This window comes from Amblyomma americanum, chromosome 8 (genome assembly GCF_052857255.1).
Source record: "Amblyomma americanum isolate KBUSLIRL-KWMA chromosome 8, ASM5285725v1, whole genome shotgun sequence".
In the NCBI taxonomy this organism is placed as follows: domain Eukaryota; kingdom Metazoa; phylum Arthropoda; class Arachnida; order Ixodida; family Ixodidae; genus Amblyomma; species Amblyomma americanum.
Window position 1 is genome coordinate 139,116,167 of NC_135504.1, and position 10,807 is coordinate 139,126,973.

Below are 10,807 nucleotides of genomic sequence, written 5' to 3' on the forward strand. Positions count from 1 at the left end.
CTGTGCCCATTCAGCTCTCAAGAAGGTGTCTTGCACATTTTGCCGCAGCGTTCTCATTCTGGAGAATCGGGATATAGAAGTTGAATCCACGAAAATGATTGCCAACTTATCAAGGGGAGGATTAAAGTTCCCGCAACCATGCACTGTGCATATGGTGCTAATTACAACCCTTGTTGTGGAAAAACTCACCACGGGAGAAAATGCAAATTCTTTCCTCGCATCAGACAACCAACGTGCCATTGTCAGCTCCATTTCCGCCTCTATTATTGGAGATGTTGATCCAGAAACGTGCGAAAATGGACACACTACAGAGACTCTCGTGCGACAGGTAGTGCGTGCTGCAACGAACGTAGCTTTGGACAACTTTTGTAGACTACAAAATGATACGATTCACAGCTCTGCACAAAAGAAGGCTGCAGAGAGAAAGATGAAAACATTAAGCAAGAAATGAAAAGGGTCAGTTCTAGCCATGCTTTCCAATAAAGCAATTTGTACAAACGCATTTGTGGCACTGTTTCAGTATGCTGTCGTAAAGACTAAAAGCAGCCTCACATATTCGCGTTGCATGCCTTGGAGTCGCAAACACTAAATTCTACTACAAAAAAAAAAACGCAGCCCGGTTTTTATCCTAACAAGCACCCAAGACATATCTAACGCGAATGCGTGGCGACCGAAAGGAGCGGCCGAGGGGGGGCTGCCGGGCCACTGGAGTGACGTCACGGCCTCCGTGGAGGGGCCTTGTCTAGTCTAGGTGGTGTTGGATCAGGATACCCGGCTTCTTTCAGCCTCTCTACCTGCCCCAGGAAGCTAGCCTCCGCTCTGTGTGTACAGGATTTCCCAAGAGCTCTTTTAAGCATGAAGTCGCTATACCCGCCTTGACGAGTGTGGAATGCCCCTAACTGACGTTCAAGAGAGGTTTTTTTTTTGTCCTAGGGTGATATTCCCAACAGACCCTGCTCTCTAGATAATGGATCCTGAGGTATAAAAGCTTTTTTTTATGGCGCAAGGGCATATATGGCCAAATACGCCTTGACACAAGGTATTTTCTTTTTCTCAAGGTGGGGTCAAAGACCCATTTCCCAAGCATTTCACCCTAAATAAGCCGAGCACCAGACCAGGGAAAAGCTTGTACCCATTGTATCCCCGGTGGGTACCCGGCGGCACTGGGGATCGAACCCCGCACCTCCCGCATGCGAGGCGGATGCTCAACCACTTGGCCACCGCTGCGGTCGGTCTAAAAACTGTAGGGTAGCTGAGCTGGGTAGTTCGAAGGTGAATCTCAGGCCACTAGCTGTATCTTTGAAGATTTTGACGACGTCCGGAACTGCCCTGGGAGAGTTCGACTTAAGAATGATTAAAAAATCATCGACGTAACGGAACACTTTTAGCGCGAGGTCAGCAAGATTTTGTGCCAGTTCTTGATCCATCCTGCTCAAGTAAATATCGCTCAAAACGGGTGCCACACGGGAGCCGATGCACACACCCGATTTTTGGACGTACACCTTTTCGCCCCGCCCAACAACGGTTGACTCTAGGTAAAATGATAGCAGCTCCAGGAAACTTTCTATGGAAACCCCCGCACCCCGCCACGAACACCAACTCGTCATTGTCTTTTACAATGCAGTCTTTCACTCTCTTTATGAGCTGAGCATGGGGTAGCGAATAAAATAAGTCCTCCACATCGATGCTGAAGGTAGAGTACTTTTTCTTATCCAGCCCAGACAGGTACTTAACCACACTTGCGGAATTGTTCACCAAGAAAGGATCCGAAAGCTTGAGTGAACTCAAATGTCGCTGTAGATATCCCGACACAACATGCTGCCAAGTGTTGCGCTCGGATATGATTGTCCTGAACGTTCAGGGAATGTAATTTCACACCGGCTCAAAAAAGTTGGGGCGAGATACGGGGCGTACGTGATTTTCATGGCAAAGAATAAGCTTTCAAGGATTTGTAGTGCTGTGCGAAAGAAGCTCGAGCCTGAGAGCAATCGTGCTGGAGCTGAGTGCTCGATAGCGCACAGACAGAAAACCAGGCTCACAGAGTGTAAGACTGGAGTCGTATACGAAGTCCCCCTCTCGTGTGGGAAGAAGTACATCGGCCAGACGGGTCGATGTATTAACGAGATGTTAGCAGAGCATCGCAGGTCGTTGAAGGGCGCACCTTCCTCTAATCTCGCCTTGCACTGCAAAGAGTGCAAAGGTTGCTTCCCACGATTGAACAAGACCAGCGTCTTGTTTAAACACAGGGATCAGGTTTGCAGGGAGTTGGTGGAAGCGTACCAGATCAAGAAGGAATCAGATGACTGTGTAGCATCACCATCTGTAGGCCTCATTGATGGGGCGATACCTTTTTTGCGCAGTTTCTTTAGCGCAAGCAGGCGGTGTGGAGCGCTAGCTTGGCAGGAGTGTGCCTGTGAGTTCGCTGTTTGTTTGTTTTGTATCTTGTCTCTGACGATGCGGAGATTGCTTTTAGGTTGTGATCAGTGGCATCACGTTACATGTGCCAAGATGGTGTGTGATAGGGTTTGCGCTTTCGGGTTTTAGCATGTTTTTCGCGGGATGAAGATGCATATATAGGCCTTTTTTCCTTGAAGAAAAAATCGGTTGATAGTCTGCGCTCGTGTCGTGCCTTCTTGTTCTCTGTCTTCGTTTCTTTGCGCAGTTAAACATGATACATACCCAGCTCCAGTGCGCTTTTGTTTATCTCCGTAGCGACTACTTGCGCTTTGTGGAAATCCACGCCAGCCATGAAAATTTACATATCAGACCTCGCTACAGCATTATCCCAGCGCAGCGCGCCTTCGTTTCTTTGCGTTCTAACTTTTATGCAGCGCACCTTTGTTTGCTCGTTACTTTTGTTCTTTTCAGTCGTTTCCTGAATCCGTCCAAAGAGCCGGGCTAGGTGGATGATTATGGAACCACATGGCGATCGCACTGCATACAGCACGACTTTGGTCCCTGTGTTTTTAAATAAAAACATCAGATGTCGAAGGTCATGGTCGTGTCCGAGGATGGCTTCCACAGCTGGGGCCTAACCATAGGGACCGCACACGCTGTGTCGTCGTTGCCAAGTGAAGAGGCCCAAGATGGCTGTCATCCTTAATAAAGATCCCTTCTCGGGGCCGCTTTAGTGTTTCCTGGCAGATCACGCGCTTTCCACCCTGTGCACATGTTCTCATTTCCAATTAAAAAGGTCCTTCAAACCCTGCAGAAGGCTTGAATTAGCAACTGCTAATAACAAGATGTTGCATGGTACTTGAGAAACAATAGCGGCTACAATGACCAAGGTGAAGAAGGGCTGCGAGTTACACGGAAATGAAAAATGGTTGGGGGTGCCCACATAACAAGCTGGAATGGTTGTACAGGACTCCTAGTTAATTGCATTTGGAAGAGAAAGACAAGGTTTAATTATGCAGTGTAAGCTTGCTTCTCTTGACCCCATGAAAAAAAAAAGGATGCATCTGGGAAACTATTTGCGGAATTTCCGCCCCCCGATTCAGAAGGGGAAGGGGGGGGGGGGGGTGACGGCCTTTTCTTTGTCGGGCTCGGCGCGACGCACGATGGACAAGACGGCGAAAGGAAGGGGGCTGTCAGTGACGCATGTTCTGCGCTGTCATTAGGACGAGCTGCCCGGCCTCTCCGCGGCAGCTCCCCTTTGAACCCCCCGCCTGTTCAATCGGAGGCGGGCGACGGCGGGGTGGTGCTGAAAAGGAGCGCCCTTGGGGTCAAGTGCCCCCCCCCCCCCCATAGAGACAGAGACGGCCGAGCGCTTTGAATCTCGCGTATTGTTCGCCCCCGAACCGAACAAGACGCGGCGCGCGGCTGAGACCAATTTGAGTCAAACCAGGTCCAGATGTGGCGATGGCCAGCCGGTTTACCGGCTTCGGGCTAAGCCGCGCGCGAGCAACGCGCAATTCCCCTGGAAGGTCAAGACAAGCGGTCATGCGGGCACAGCGAAAGCGACAGACGATCTGGCGACACAGCTAATTGAATACAGCGGGAGCGGCCGATCGTCAGCGAAAATCAGTCGCACGTGTGCGCGCGATATGCAGATATGCAGCTAGTGGTGCTCTTGTAGCGTGTTTCGTCTTTGTTATTGTTTGCATAGGTCGTGATCGCTTATGCATCTTTTTCGAACCTCAAACGTAGTACTTGCCCAGAAGATGGCACGATCAAAAATGGCAGATGGCAAATGGGGCAAAAAGAGAACATTAAAAAAATAATCGCTTCACTAGCAAGAAGGACAGTGGTAAACCGGCACGATAAAGCGCAAGCTTCACGAAACCTGGTGAGAGGATCGGTGGTGAATCCTTCGATGTAGACGGCTCAAGTACAACTGGCTACGTCTCATCGACTTTTCTCTTCCCTGCAGCTTCATGCACGATGTTGCTGTGAACAACATATCTAATACACGTGCAGCAGGGGATTCCTCCTTTCTGTTTTGTTCATACGCTTCGATCAGTGATTTGATGCTCCCCTGCTCCACGTGTTTTATAAATACTGTCGAAAATCGTACTCGAATATAACAACTTCGAATTCATCAATCAACACTATTCACAAATTAACGGCACAGCCATGGGTACAAGGATGGCCCACACCTACGTCAACATCTTCATGCATAGTAATAAGTAAATTTTTGAAAGATTGTCCCATTAAGCCCACCCTATACAAACGCTACTTGGATGACATCTTTTTAATTTGGACTGACACACCTCGTCCACCCCAACATATCTTTTACTTACACGTGCGCCCACACCACAATTAACTTCCTAGATGTTGAGATTTTGGTAAACGAAAGCTCACTCACCACCAGTGTATATAGAAAACCGACGGACCGTCAACAGTACGTACACTTCCAAAGCTGCCATCCTCGTCACTCTAAAACAAGCATCCCATACTCTCAGGCACATCAATCTAAAGGAATATGTTCCCAAGATGAAGACTTCGTAAAAAATTCCAAACGCATGCAAGAAGTCCTCATTAAGCAGCGATACCCGTCGCCATTGCCGACGATGCCATTCAAAGGACATCTAAACCCAACCGAGAGCAAATACTGGAGTGACGTCGATACAGCGAGCAAACAGACCATCAGGCAAATCTCGTATACTTCCCTTCACCAGTAACCCAGCCGCCTAACGTACGTAAACAAAATCTTCAAAAAACATTTCAACATTCTCAAACAAAGCGAGCTAGCGCCTCGCCAAAATGTTCACTGCTCTCCCTCATGCAGTCTACAGACGACCGAAAAACATTCGAAACATTCTAATACACTCAGTCACATAAAGAGCCGGTTTTGGGGTGTCGACCTTGTGGAAAAAGTAGATTCCAGGTCTGCAAACACATTACAAACATCAAGCTGTGAAATAAGCACAGCTTCAGGATTCAAATGGAAAATTAATGACAACTCTGATTGGGATTTCTGCAACGTAATATACCTCCTAGGATGCAGTGTGTGCAGTACGCAGTACATTGGGCAGACCGTTAACTTTATACGAATTCGCTTTAATAACCACCGCGCGCATATTTTATCCCTACCTCCCCTTGTTAAAACACATATATTAATGAGAAAACGACCCATTTGATGCAATTAAGTTAACAGTCCTACAGGGTGGGTTCCACAACAGAGATCTCGAGCAACGCGAGTCGTACTTTATTTACAAATTTAATAACAATTCCTCACGGCATTAATGAAAGTCTGGGTGTATTGACCTCCATCGCCCCTTGCAGAGCCAATGCTGACCTTAGGAATTCCGGCGCGACAAACCTCGGTCTCGGTCGTTTGTCGCCAGCGGCATCTTTTTCAAGCTCGCTGCCCGCTTACACAAAGCTCTGAATTCATCCCCCACCCCTGTCTTGCCAGTTCGACGCACCACCTTGCCGAGCGGGGTGCAATTGAAGAACCAAGAACCCTTGATGGGCACAAAAGAAAAATACTAGAAAAAGGAGAAAGAAATAAAGAGAAAAAGAAAAACGCTTTGTCCCCTGCCGCCCAGCGAGCTTGCGCGGGAGGCCAGCCCGGAGGAAAAAAGGAATAACGAGGGGAGGGAGGGCATCCGGGCCCTCAAAGCAACAATAACAGACTTTGGCGGAGTCCCGGAGCAGATAAGAATCATAGATGCATGTACCGCCCGTGCCGCCGGCCAAAACGAGCAAACAAATAATAAATTCAGACAGGGCAGGAGACGTTCCAGGAGCGTCTTCGGTACGAATAGTGAAGGCGGAATCAGCGGCGCAGTTAGCTTAACTACACACACGTGCACTGTGCATGAAACACACACACAAAAGAAAAAAAAAAGGCGGCAAAACATACGAGTTCGCGAAAGTGTCCTGTGGGGGGGTAAAGGAGAATGGCAGGAGCATTTAATCAAGGGTTCTTGGTTCTTCAATTGCACCCCGCTCGACAAGGTGGTACGTCGAACTGGGAAGACAGGGGTGGGGGATGAATTAAGAGCTTTGTGTAAGCGGACGGGCAGCGAAGCTTGAAAAAGATGCCGCTGGCGACAAACGACCGAGGTTTGACGCGCCGGCACTCCTAAGGTCAGCACTGGCTCTGAAAGGGGCGATGGAGGTCAATAAACCCGGACTTTCATTAATGCCGTGAGGAATTGTTACAAATTTGTAAATAAAGTACGACTCCCGTTGCTCTCTTTGTTGTGGAACCCACCCTGTAGGACTGTGAACTTAATTGCATCAAATGGGTCGTTTTTCTCATTAATATATGTGTTTTGACAAGGGGATGATGGGTAGGAATAAGATATTTACTTATGCAAGAGTGACTAGCTATGCGCAAAAATTTACGTGTTTCAATTTTCAAAACTGCGAACTTTGACCGCAGCGTCCCGGACAAATAATTCCAACTCCCGACCGCGTTTTTAAATTCATTCTAAACGGGGTACGTGTTTGCTGGTACCTGCAGTGGTCGGCTGCGCAACTATATATATAAGCTATCGCGTGCAGCTGTCATATTATAAAAGAAAATCCGCACAAAACAAAAATTACGCAGCAACGGGCTGTGGCGAATGATTGCGCGCAATATTTTTTCGCGGGTTAGTGAAACGAACAGTTTTGTTTTAAATCACGAGAGTTGTATCAAAAGCCTTTATATGTCGTCATTAATTACGATAGGTACGACGACACAGTGAATAGGAGTTTATATAGACTGTCGTCCTTCAAAGACCCAATGCTTTTCTCCTCCAAAACGTCGTGCAGAAAAAAACCAGACCACCAAATTTTGACACGGTTGTACGAAATTTCTGCACTAACGAAAGCTATGAGTGTAGTCTCCTGCATGTAGAGAATGTAGAATACAAGGAAAAATTATAATATGTATGCTCTAGGTCAGGTTCATAGTCCTACAGCACTCGATTGTAAATGCAGGCACTCGACGGAGCGCTGATAGACGGGCGTGGTCACCTGTAGGCGCATTTGCGTGGCTTTGCATGGATAGTACGTGTTTAACCTCTCAGGTCTGCTAAAGCTGTATCGGGTCCGCCAGGCAGTGTCGATTATAATAAATGCACAACGAAGCGCGCCGTTCGAGCGCACTAAAATAATACACCAGCAGTTCAAGGATATCATATATAATAAAAATATAGAAACGCGCATGCAGTGTGTGAAAGCGCGGCGCATCAGGTGCGCTTTTTGAACCCGCGCGCGCTGTCAAAAACGTGGGGAATTCCGAGAAAAATCTAGGGAAAATATATCTCTTCCCAACCGGACATGACGTCATTAAAAATCACGTGATCATGACGTCACGTGACGTTTTAGGCGTGACGTTACATTTTGTTTGACCAATCAGCGTTTCCAGCCCACCTGCCCGCAAACGCTTGTTTGCGAAGGCCCTAAGAAGAAAAGCGCCCGCTCCCCTCTAGACCGGCCGTGAACCGGTCTGGCCTGGCCGGCGGAGGCTGATGCGCTCGGCCAGCGCCTCCCGGCTCGGCGCGAAATAGACGCATGTTACAAGTTGCCGGCGGTGTGGTCGGTGTGCGCTGAAGCCGCCGGACGCGTCAACGGTCCAGCGCCGTTGGAGTGTCTCGCTTTAGCCAACGTGACGTCGCCATGCAGCGCGCGTTACGTCGGACTATAAAGGCGGCTTAAATATAACCTTGAGGAAAAAAGCCATGAAAGAGCACTTCAGCCGCCGTGGGAATGCCGGGATGACAGCAAGGCGCATTTGGCTTGGCCCTAAAATATGACTACCACTGAAGAAATACAAATTTGTGCAGATATGTTGCAACGAAGCGTTGTTTTGCAATCAATTTGCCCTCTAGTAAAATATGGTAACTGTATATCGCAGTAAATTGCCAGAAAAGCAGACAAGCACTGATTTGGCCTTGGCGAAGAGTGCTTTCTCTTCATGCCGCCAAACATGGCTAACCGTGCAAAATAATTTTTTGCGTCTAACAGCTACGCTTTCTAGAGCGAATATTCTTGCAAAATATTTGTTCATTCTTAAAAACTAAACTTTAGAAACTTCTTTTTTATCATTGTGAAAAACAGAAACGTTTCATCGGCCGTGCCGCGAGAAACTTACCGAATCTCCCGCTTTTCTATGGGAAACTAGTTTGCGCGCACCAAGTGCCGGCTCTTGGAATGTCTTGGCCCTGCGTTTACAAAATTTTCCAAGAAAAAGATGAATTGGGAAGCGAAACATCTCCTGCCACAAATAAGTGGCGGCCGAGTTCATGCTGACAGTGAAACGTGCGGGTATTTGTGTGAATTAATTCATGAAGTGGAACTCGTGCCTGCATGCAATGCGCGGCCATAACCAGTCTTCTAAACGAATGAAACGCAATCCTTGACGAGTACAGTTAACATAAGTTGCGCTTGTCGAACTACTTCGCACATTTAGAGTGTCTCCGAGACTCTTATGAGAAATGTGCAGAGTGGTCAACAGAAGACTGCCGCGTTCTCATTTCACACACAAAAAAACTTGTTCCCTTCTTTCACATCTCAATGCACACCGATAGCACAGGTTCCCGCTGAGCAAAATTCAGCTTCTGCGTGAATGGCACCAAGTGAGGGGGCAAATAGAATTTAGGCCTAGAAGCACCAGACACCGCGCTCTGCCCACTTCGAATCAAGCGCCTTCGGACGCTTCTGATCTCAAATGAATGCAAGCGTAGCTGCACTACATAACCACAAAGCGCACAAAATATTAGGAAAGCCTACAGTGGTGAAAACGAAACTGAACAACCAAAAAAATTCAATCCGTAGCACAGTCAACAAGTAAATAAATGTCAATCCGGTTTGCTGTCTTCCATGGCGTCCATGGTGGATGACGTGAAAAGCCGTCAGCTTTCCCTCCAGTGTACGGTAAAAAATTCTATGTCCGGAGTGTTGCGGCTATGATCACGTGATTTCGCCGCCATCCTGAAATCTGAGAGCGGACAGGGAAACGGACGCGAAACGAGAAAATGTAAGTACTAAGAGCTAACGCTCTTAAAAGGAAGAAGGCTTACAATCGGGACAGTCTGGGTCGCTGCAGAAGTCCATACGTTGGTTTGGATTCTACGAAGAACTTGGCATTGTTGTGTGGTTGAGGTCTATACAATAGGCGATGGCAGATGTCATTATACGCAAGAAGAGGAAACTATTTGGCATCTTGAACGTTGTCAAGCGTTAGTTTGTTTCACCTTTTCTTCCCATCAACCTGGTCCCAATCATTTCTATTCAAGTACTGCCACAATACATGAGCTGCAGTAGAGCGGACAGTTGAGCGGAAGGGAACGGTCCTGTGCACTCGTTCCGTCCGTTCTCGCTGGACTGTTTCCTTGTGAAAAACCACAGCACAATCCGCAAGTTGAACGGGAACTCACGCTATGCTGCCGACAGACGAACGACATGCAGATTTAACAGCACTGCGTGACCAAAACATCACCATTTGCGTAACTGCTTGCTTCGCAGTAACGGTAGAGACTTACATGACTGTGCAAGCAGTGCTGCGTGAATCTTTACACTCACCGAGCGTTGGCCTTTTACAGAGCTCATCCTCGTCTTCACTTTCTTCTTCTTCCGCCGTTCACATCTCACGTGGGATTCCATGACTGACCGTTTAAGGCCTGTCCGTTACTCGGAACGGCTGGCGTCACGGTGGATGGGTGGATAAGGCTGAACCCTTTAAATAGGACGGTGGTTCAAGCCACCTAGACATGACTTGTGAAATTTTACTCTTGCCTTGATTTTAGCCACCAATCAGATAACATCGCCGCTCTGTGAACACTGGTGCTTTGCATCCAAGCTGAAAAGCGTCAGACTACAAGTTGACGGTAATGAACGTTTCACTAAAGAGAGCGAAATCAAAGGCTAAGAAACTGTGTAACAGGCTCAATCTAACAGGACTTGTAACCCACATAGACAAGAGTGAGAATTTGTCATTACAAATGTTTTTCGCCGCCAAAACGCACAAGCCAGAGTGCCCTTTCAGGGTCATAGTGTCGGAGCGCGGGACGTGGCAAAAGAGCATTGGAATTTTCTTGCAGGACCAGCTGAGAAAGCTTACCCTTGATGACCCGTTCCTAATCAGAAATTCCAATGAAGTTGCTAACTATCTCAATTCTGTAGAAGGAAAATCAGTGACGGCCTTTTCTATTGACATCAAGGATTTGTTTTATTCACTCCCGCATGATAGATTAATGTCGTGTGTAGAAACGTGTATTGATAAGGCAGGAGCTGTTGCATTCCAGAATGAGTCGGGTATAGATGTAGGGGGCTTTTTGGAACTATTGCATTTTTATCTGACATCTATATATGTAGACTGGGGAAAAAACACGTATCTACAAAAGCAAGGTGTGTGTATAGGATCATG

The 10,807-nt window shown here is 47.5% G+C and overlaps 1 protein-coding gene across 2 annotated transcripts in view; it reads right to left on the reverse strand.

Moving 5' to 3' along the window:
* The window catches only part of LOC144100709 (uncharacterized), a 132,260-nt gene extending 122,225 nt beyond the window's left edge, over positions 1-10,035 (reverse strand). For both annotated transcript variants that reach the window (XR_013307813.1, XM_077633552.1), the window contains exons 1-2: positions 9,964-10,035; positions 8,534-8,603 (exon numbers count right to left, since the gene is read on the reverse strand). The gene's annotated coding sequence lies outside the window, so the exon portion shown is untranslated. The remainder of the gene's footprint in view (positions 1-8,533; positions 8,604-9,963) is intronic.
* Positions 10,036-10,807: the final 772 nt, after the last annotated feature.